Here is a 10171-nt window from a genome sequence, read left to right as displayed (position 1 = left end):
TCGCACTTACCGTGTGGCCCCGGTGCGGCACCGCGGAGGCTGCCGCTGTATCATTTCTTCTCTGTCACCCCCACCGGCCTGTGCCTCCAGCCTGGTCGGCACACGGTGCCCCGCGCCGGGAGAGGGAGAAGTGGGGGAAGCCCGGTGTCCCCGAAGGGGTCGACCCGCGCTGTACCGGGCGCGCTGGCATGCCTCGTCCCGCAGCGTTTCACACACACCCTCCCGCCCCCATCCCCCCCAGCGATGGGATGGATGTTCTGCCATGCCCTGCCAGGCCTCTCGCTTCTGGAAGTACGAATTGAAGCGTTGCAGCTGGGGAGCTGTTCGCGGTGCAGTGATCAGGATGCTGGGTGTGCAGCCAGCATTACCTGCCGTCTTTCCTCACACTACTTAAGGAGCTTGAATCGGTGCCTTTCTTGTAGGATTCTAGTTCTGAGTGTGATTTCCTGAAATAACTTTAAACGTAATTCCATTCAAGCATGTCAAAGCTGATTAACAAGCTTTTCCACTCATTGGCGTCTTTAACGCTTGGAAACACATAAGTGAAACTCATATCTTAATAACTGGCATTTTGTAATTCGTTGGAGGGTTTCAGCTTAGTTGTGTGTTAGCTTCTTTACTCAGGATAATGCTTAGTTTTGCAGAGGTCGAGTTGAATGACTGAAGTGGCTTGCCAATGTCAACGTTGGAAAGAGAAGACTTTTTCTGATTCCAGCCTCAAGGAAATAGTTCTTTCACATTGTAGGTGGTATTTTTAAATGACAGCTGCACTGAGTTAAAAATAGTCATTCTATTTCAGCACAGATTTGATTTGGACATTTACTGTGTATGAATATCTAATCACTTGCGTGCTTCATCTTCTGAAAATCAGACATATATACCCGTTCCTTAAGTATTTTGAGTGGAAATAAAATCCAAAGTATTTGTGCACCTCTTTAATGCTGTTCAGCATCTCCACAGACGATCATGCTCCTCCTATCTCATTTACTGATAGTAAGTTATCCGGCTATTTCAGTCTTTAGTTAATTGTGTGTTTTTCTTTGGGCATGGGTATTTTGTGCACAGCAAAGGACTTGGTATTTTCCTTATTTCAGCTGAAAGAAAGAAGGACTTTAATACTTCATTTGTAATTTCAGCTCATGGGAAGCAGCTTCCACTGCTGTTAATTTGTAGTTGATAAAGAAGGTTGTCCATTATGTGCATTGTTTCTATAGTTCCAGACTTAAAAGGAGGCTTCTGGAGAGGCACCAATTGCTTTGTCAAGAGGTATTACTAATTGAATTAACTTTCCCATCAGAACCTCATTATGAAGTAGGCTGGTTTTCTTGTGATGGGGAGTGAGGTTTGTAAGCTCTTTTGTATTGGTTGGTTTACAGTAGTTTAACAGTAGCAAATGTTCCTGATAATATTTTTAAGGCTTACTTTCGTTTATAGAGAACTCATTCCTGCCTTGAAAAGGCTTAAGATGGCTTAGCTATTTGTGTTGTCTGTGGAATAAAATTAAATTTGTAATTCCTGACAATTACGTATACATATTATTTGATATTTAAAGCATAAAATTACTATTGGTGCCAATGTTCAAAACTGAATTCTTTTGTAAGATCTCAGTGTCCTGCAACATGTTAAAAATTTATAGAAATGGATTTGGAAGAAGTTTCCTTTGAAAGCAGTTTAAAGGGAATTAGTTATAAGCCTCTTAATAAAAGAGTGTTTGTCCAAATCTTTTTTTTCTTTTTCCTTTCATTTTCTAATTTCTTTAAATGCTTAGTGGAAAGCGTTGTAGGTTATAATTCTCACGCCTGCATGTTGAAAGCAGTTGAGTTAGCTTTTATGTACAGACGAAGCAAAATGTTTAGCTGGAGAGAAATCAGACATGGCTTTATTTTGCACTGCCTTGTGCTTGGGGATAAAAAGCTGCTGTTTTCTAGGTGTGCAGCATCAGGATCTTGACCAGTGGCATAGAGGGAACGTCTGTGTTGATGAAACACTTCTACACTTTTATGAATATAGTGAGTACATAATACAAACAAGTTGGTGCCTGTTCTTCAGAGATCCTTGTTTGCAGCCCAGAATATTAGCTTAAGTTAACCAGTCTGGCTGCGCACATTACCAATGTGCCAGGCTGTGGGCTGGAGTGACTTGCGCATTGGGATATCTGTCTCTCTTGACTGTTCTTCAAAGGGGATGATTCTGGCAGAACTGGCAGCCTGGAGAAATATCTTCAAAAAGACCTATCATGAATTGGTAGGGTTTGTCTGACAGTCTTCTACGAAACTCAATTTATGTAAATTTCCATTTAATTAGTTGGCTTTTATTTCAGTGAGTGAGTTTGTGTACTGTCTGAAAAATAGAAGATCTGTGACAGAAATGGCCTCTGTCTTGGGATTAATGCCTGCTACTTTTGTCAGTGTGTGTGAATAAGTTTGTGCAACTCTGATTTTGCACAATAAAAACTACTGGTATGTTTTTTAAGGCATTAACCAGTTAATATGTTAAACTTTTTGAAGCAGCTTTAAGTTGGGAATTTTCCAGGGCTTGGCAGACATCAAATACAGAATTGTGACTGCCTGGTTTGGTTGGAGATCGTGTCTCTTGATCTTCCCTCATACAGCCCTCTCATTCAGTTTTGTTTCCTGAGAGTCTGGAAATTCATGAGAAGAAGCAACTACAGTTGTGCTCTGAAATAAGAGGTATTTTGCGTATGCTTATGAAAGAGCATGTTTGGCATAATTCTGCATTTTGACAGGAAGACATGTCTTGGGCAACTACATTTTGTGCGTGCCTCTCACTGTTGTGCATGCCTCTCACTGTTGTGCGTTAACAATATAAGACAATCTGCCACTGGCTGATCTAGCTGGAGTGCAGTGAAATAAAGTGTGTAGATTAAATTGAAAGGGAGTAGATTCAGTGCATTCTGGATAGTACATTTCTAGCTTGTGCCACTGTGCTATGGAGTGATCTCTTATGACAAGATATCTTCTCTCTTTTTCAAGGATTTGGGGATTTTTTTTGAAGCTTGGAAGCCTTTCATTTGCTTCCACCTAGTAGTGTCTGTGCTGGACCTCCCAACAAATTCAGATGGTTTTCTGATTTTCTCATGTAGATTACTGGTGTTAGAGTGGAATTAGGCTGGCATAGATGGTTGTTAGGAACTGAAAATAACAGCTTCCTGGAATAATGGAAGCTCTTTATCAAGCACCATAATTGATCATTCTATTTTTTAATAAGCTGTTTACAGGTTTAACTAGACTAGTTTGTGTAATAGTTATCCTCACTTTCCTAATTTACTATTTGTAATGAGGATATTCCCAGGGCAGTTCAGATGCCTGTTTGTTTTTTTTTTTTCTCCACTTTCCCATGTAGGATGGGATTATGTTTCCAAATTCTTTCTTTCTCCTGTCTAATTTTCCTTTTAATTGTGACAGCCAAAACTGTGCATTACTATGTATTTCTTACCACAAAAAACCACTTTTTTTCCCCTCTAGATATTTTTAGGAAGTTTATTCTCTAATCTTGTCTACTTTGCAACTGTGTTTTATTTTGCCTGGAAGCTCTTTTCTCAGGTTTGCTTTCAAAGGCATATGATTCTAATTCAGGCCAATGCTTTCTGTATTAAGTGGAAAAGCAATGTTATACAAATATCCTTCCCTGAAGGATCACTTCTCTATTTCCCATTCTGTGTGGCTTTTATGCAACTCTGTTATGCATAGATGATCAAGAGTGACTCTATTCATGTTGGCTACCATCTGCTATTATTGTTTATTCTTTTGCAAACATCTGTCTTCTAAAATATTCAAACATACAACCAAACAATTAGCTTGCCTTATGTTTTTATGGCTTATGAAATACATTTGGTAAGGAAGATGCATTGAATGTGAGGTTGTATTTTTAAAATGCACTAGTAATTTGTTACATCCTTTTGTGTAGAAGAAGTATGACACAAAAGTGTTTGTAAAATGACCATTGAGAATATGTGGTAGCATTACAGTTACTAATTTGTTTTCATGCTTAGAATCCAGATATGAACCTCCTTTTCTAAAGGTGAAATACATTACTTTCAAAAAAAAACCCAAAACCAAAAACAACAAACCAAAACCTCCCCAAAACCCCAACCCACTAGATACTCATATTGTGGACAAAATGTAGAAACAAATATTGCAGAAGACAATGGAAAGAAATTGGAAGAAAATATTGCAAAGACAAGGAAGAAATTCTTCACCCAGAGAAGCTGGGATGCCCCATCCCTGGCAATGTTCAAGGCCAGACTGAAGGGGTCCTTGAGCAACCTGGTCTGGTGTGAGGTGTCCCTGCCCATGGCAGGGGGTTGGAACTGGATGATCTTAAAGTCCCTTCCAACCAAAACCATTCTACGATTCTGTGTTTTGTAAGAGGAGTATCTCAAAAAAGATGTTAGAAATAATGGCTCTAGTATCTTCTCTGTGATGATAACACCTTGATAATGTGTGTAAGATAAGTTGAGAAATTTGTCATCCAAGGAATGCTGTCTCAGAACAGCATATTCAGGAAGCAGTAGTAAAAGATGTAGTATTTGCATATACAAAGCTTAGATACATAGAGAGAGCTTCCAAGGTGTACAGCAAAGATACTGCTACAGCAGTTGAGCTCGTATGTTTCTTGTGTTACGTGAACACCATAATTACAGTTTATTCCTTAACTTGAATGAAAGGAAATGCAGAATGAATAGAAGATCAGGTGTAAGAGTGTATTAGGTAGCTGGTCCACAAAATAAACCAAATGGTATCTGCATGTTTTGAGATTTGCGTGACAGAATATAAACCAGTAGCTTTTGATTCTCTGGAAGACACTTCAGAGGTATTTAAACCACTTTAGTAAGAACACATCATACCTTACATTACTGTTCAAAAAATACTTGCGGTACGAATACATAGGCAAAACTTTCAGTTTCTGTGTAGTTAGCATTGGCAGTTCCTTTTGTTTAAAACCCCCAGTTCTCTTTATATCTTTCATACTCCAACTCCTCTCTCCCAGTGAAAGTGAGAAAAATGTTGAATGACAAGTGCTAGCCTGAATTATTAGCTCCATAATCATACCCTGTTTGGGAGTCAAGTTTGTTACACTTCATCTGAGTCTGTATTCAATTAGTCTGAAAAAAACCAAGGAAGAATCCTGCCTTTGTATACCTAGGCTTGACTTGCAAATTTGCATAACATTGCAGCCGCTGTTGATTTCAGTTAGGATTTTGATAAGCTTTACTTCAGTATTTGCAATAGAAAACAAATTGTTGGGATAATTATAGTATTTTTGTACATATTTAGGGGAGGACTTGATTGAAGAAAAGACACAAGTTGCATTTAGTCAAATGCAATGGTAAATAAAATCATTATTTACAGCCTTTTGAGTTAAACTCCCCAAATTACCACATATTTATGAAAAGACATCACAGTTCAAATAAAGAAGAGAGCATGGGGTTTATAAGCATGTTTGATTGTTACACAACTACACTTTTTTCTTTTTTTCGTTTTCTAATGCATCTCCTGTACATGCCATTAACACATTTTGCTTCTGTGATTGCACATGCACTTTCTGTTTCCCACTAATTTAGTCATGTTGGACCAATGACAGTTTATGTGTAGGTGCTAAACTTCATACAGAATATCAGCATGTTTTTTACAACATTGTTGAAGTAACAGCACTGGTTGAAAGCAAAGATATAGGTGCCTAGCTTTTAAATAAATGCAACAATATATATGCATGTGTATCTTTTTGTCCTGTTAAGGGTTTTCGCAATAATCCTCTTAAGAAATTACAAAACCAAACAAATGCAAACAAAACATCCAAACCACCACCAACACCCCTCCCCCCCCCCAAAAAAAAAAAAAACAAAGCAAAACAAAACCAACCAAGCAACCAAAAAAACCCCAAACGAAACAAAACCCCCAAAGCAAAACCCCAAGCCTTTAATCTCTGGTGTTACATTCTGCCGTAATTTTTATCCTCTTTGGTTGAAGTGCATTATTGTTTTATAAATTTTAGCATGTCTTTTAATGTTCTTTTCACTTGATTTTTAGTTTGCTTTAATGTGATTCCTGTTTCATCTGTTTCATTGGTACAGAGGTTGGGTATATAGTGATTAACAGTCTTGATCTTTTACTTTTTTTCATGATACTAAAAAGGCTGTCTATGTCAGTGACCAAATAAGCAGCTCATTCTTTTCATTCCTGTCTTTTCTTCTTGGATAAAACTGAGACATTCTCTCAGGGTGATTGTGATCCAATATTTCATAAGCCAAGCACAGCCTGAAGGAAAAGTAGATAACCTGTCTTGTCTGAAACACAGCCATTTATCCATGTGTTTTAATGTCATAAAATAAGCAGTGCTGTTGAATGCAATGCATCTGTTCATCTCATCTCAAGTTAATTTTTATGTGACATGGTTTTGGGCCCAAATGAAACATTTTAATCATCTTTCTAGCTCTTAATGCATACATGCCTTAAATTATTTCTACTAGATTGTTCTAAATTCTGAGTAGCCGTATACTGTTTTTCTGTATTGTTAGTGCAGTGTGCTTTCAAAAAAGGAAAAAGCATCATTTTACCATTAGATTTCTTTTCAATAAAGCAACTATTTTGTAGCTCCATTAATATTTACTCTAAAAAAAAAATCTGGAAAAATACAATGTGATAGCACTGATTGTACTTCTATAAACTTTGGTCTGATGTGAGTCTGAGGTTGTAAGAATAACAGTTTAAAGGATGTGTGTGTTGTTTGTATTTTATAATCACTTCCAATATAATTTTAAAGAGAGGATTTTATTGTGTACGCATCCAAGTTATAATACGTAGTGGTGTAACATCGCCCACACACAAGAGGGCACACTAAGTCCTCTGGAATATAATTATGAAAACCTTTTCAGTTAGGGTAAGTAATATCTGCAAAGAAAATAATAAAAGCACACCATGAATGTGGTGCTATGTGTGATTTTTAATGTTTTGCATGAATATATTGTGGATGTGCCGGAAAACCTAACTAATTTTACCCTAAAGTTGTTTTGGTTTAGTTACATGAAACTCTGTGACAGAAGATTATCATTGTTGTTTAAGCTGGTTTAAACAAAAGAAAAAGTAATCTAACATGTCATATTTTTTTTCTTACCATAGTTTGTTATAGTCAAAAGATTACAAATAAAAGAGTTCTCATGGTGAAATGAGGTTCCAGGATTCAAATACAGACATTTAATGATCTGAAAAACTTTTAAAAATTATTGTTAACTTTTGGTAAAGCTCTTTCCTGTTCACATTAGAGATTCTATTTTGTATTTCCTCTCTGAAACAAGCACAATGCTTCCTCTCTTCCATTGCTAAAATTATGTATGGAATGATTTTTTTTTTTTTTTTGTGAGATATATTAGTGCTGCTTGAATAATTTTTGTCCTTGGATTTTTCTTAATTTATTACTGAAGTAACCATTAATTTAAGGACCATTTCCTCTTGGTCTTTTCTATACTATTTTAGTTTTTGTAATCTTGCTTCAGTTTTTTTAGAGTTATTGATGTGACTAAATAATTAGACTTTACTGTGCATCTGGGTTTCTGTTCATCTCTCTGCTTTTCTCATCCCTCTCTTACTGAGAAGACATTTAGTGGCCTAATCTCCATTAAAAGCACTGGATACTATCTGTGTAAATCTGTAATACCTTCTGAAAATGTATCTTTGCAGAATATACATATACTTTGCAGAATGTGGCTTAAGATGCCTGTAAAAAGATTCTTAAAGAATTTTCTTTTAAAAAACAGTGAATGCAGGCAATACTGCTTTGGCATCTTCATTATTACAGACAATTAACATTTGTAAGTATTCCACACACTCTGAATACTGTGTGGAAGATCTCCCTAATACTAGAGCAATACTAAAACTAAATTCTATATGGAAAATGAACCAGCAACTTTAGAGACAGTGGTGTAGTCTGACAGCTACTAACCATATAATCTATCTTGAAGATTTCTGTTTAACTTGACCCTGGAGCAGAAGAGTAATACTTTGTTCTCTTAGCATTTTAGCTACATTCTAGACTTCTGTTAAAGATGTAAAAAACACTGTTTCATGGGAGTATATTTTGGTAGACTCATCTTTAAAATGGTGTATTTCTGTTCTTCATTTGCTCCTTACCTTTTCATGTAATGTTTAAGTTCAACAACAACAACAAGAGCAGAGTACAATTTAAACTTTATTTTAATAATCTGCCTATTCTGAACTGCTGTGTGGAGTGACTGGAGAGGTGGAAGGGGTGGGAAGCAAATCAGAGCTTCCACAGTATAGCGAGGTCCTCTGTACCCAAAACTTTAGGAACCATGAATTTAGCGAAGCTTAGAGGGAGAAAAATGTTTATAGGAAAGAATATGTAATTGCATATTATTAAAAACTGGATCATGCTGACTAGTGAAACTGAACAATTCCTTTCTGCACAGGTATTTATAAACCAGTAAGAGAACGTTTTATACTCCTTGAGATGGCGTACCTCAAGAGAAAGAACTAGAATCTTCCACTGAGGACTTTTCCAGACAATATAATTAATCTGTCAGATATATGAGGTATGTGTGCAATAGTGGCGACACAAAAATCAACCAACCAACCAACCAAAAAAACATATACTTTGAGAATATTTGCAAGGAATCTAGAGTTTGGATTACATGGGTAATAAAGGCCAAATATGGCAGAAACTACACAGTTGGCTGATGAAAATACATTTTGGTATGGCTGAAGGGCGACCTACCAAAATTCTAGTTGACATATACAGGACACATTTTAAATGGGTCCCTCCATTTGTGTGAAAATTATTGCTTTTAATGAAGATTGGGGGTGTATTTTGAGCAGTGCAAATATTTAGCGTCATACTGTGGACTTCTAAATATTTTAAATTCAGCAAACTAGATAAGTGTGCACAGTTAATTTGGGCAAATATGAATAGGAGTGGGCAAGAGCTGAGAGTCCCATGCCTTGTCAGTATTGTGGAACCCTAGAAAGTGAGGTAGCAGGAGTGCTCTACTAATACGTAGCAGTATTTTGTACAGCTAAATGTTTCCATTCACAGAGTGCTGTCTTTAGTCTCTAATTTGAAAGTTTAGAAGAGCTCTAAAGAAGACTATCTCAAATTACTTGAGACACCACGTCACTTCACAGGAGGCAACTTCCAGTGTAAGGCTTTAGTCAAGAAATCAAGTAATCATTTGTAACTTAAACAGGGGAAGTTTAGATTGGAGATAAGGAGGAAATTCTTTCCTGTTAGGGTGGTGAGGCACTGGAATCGGTTGCCCAGGGAGGTTGTGAGTGCTCCATCCTTGGCGGTGTTCAAGGCCAGGTTGGATGAAGCCTTGTGTGGGATGGTTTAGTGTGAGGTGTCCCTGCCTATGGCGGGGGGTTGGAACTGTATGATCTTGAGGTCCTTTCCAGCCCTAACTAGTCTATGATTCTAAGTGTGCTTTGCACAGAAGACACAGCTTTTTGCTATCAGTAATAAAATTGTCAAAATAAAGTGTAAGAATACAAAGACACTTGCATGAGTCCCCAATACCGTCAGAATAGAATAGCATGTCAGCTTCTTTGTTTTACAGTTCTGACGTTCTGTAGACTCCTTAAAAATATTTATTCCACTAAAAAGTTCTTCAGAGGTTCAGAAGCTGAGACATCTGAAAATAACCATTAAAATTCACTTACCAGTGCTTGGAGATAGGGAGACCGCCTACTGAGATGTCTAAAGTTTGGGTGATTTGAGAGAAGATTAAACAGACACAGTGTTACAACTGAATTAAAATTCAGTGTGTTCCTCTTGTCTGTTGCTCCATTTGTAAACACGATCAGATGTGTCATCACCACTAAACGGATTTCAGCTGTAGAAAATGAATGTCCACTCTGTGTGGTTATTAGCCTTATTGGCCTTTGTTTTCAATTGTCTCTAAAAATCTCATGCATTTCATGTTTGGTATAATAGTTTTAAAGAGGATTTGTATTTATAGAATTTATTTTTTTGATGATGCTTCAGTTAATTGCGGAGGGTTTTTTATTTGGATTGAGTTTACTTGTATGGCACTGTTTGTCACCTTTTAATCTGCCCTGTTGCTTAATGTTAAGTAAACGTGTTAAATACAAGTTAAACTATTTACTTGCATTTATAGGTGTCTAGATATTTTCCAGTA

General features: G+C 36.9%; 1 protein-coding gene across 13 annotated transcripts in view; it reads left to right on the top strand.

The window, feature by feature from the left end:
• The window catches only part of AOPEP (aminopeptidase O (putative)), a 197469-nt gene that overhangs the window by 352 nt on the left and 186946 nt on the right, over positions 1-10171 (top strand). For 8 of the 13 annotated variants that reach the window (XR_010608594.1, XM_065661653.1, XM_065661656.1 and 5 more), the window contains exons 1-3: positions 469-741; positions 1929-2009; positions 8447-8569. The exons of 2 other annotated variants lie outside the window; for them this stretch is intronic. The gene's annotated coding sequence lies outside the window, so the exon portion shown is untranslated. Of the gene's footprint in view, positions 1-468; positions 742-1928; positions 2010-8446; positions 8570-10171 lie in introns of those variants that run through there. 3 more of the 13 variants (XM_065661649.1, XM_065661650.1, XM_065661651.1) reach the window with 3 other exon arrangements.

The sequence above is a fragment of the Lathamus discolor genome, chromosome Z (genome assembly GCF_037157495.1).
Source record: "Lathamus discolor isolate bLatDis1 chromosome Z, bLatDis1.hap1, whole genome shotgun sequence".
Classification (NCBI taxonomy): domain Eukaryota; kingdom Metazoa; phylum Chordata; class Aves; order Psittaciformes; family Psittacidae; genus Lathamus; species Lathamus discolor.
This window is presented reverse-complemented; position numbering and strand designations above follow the sequence as displayed.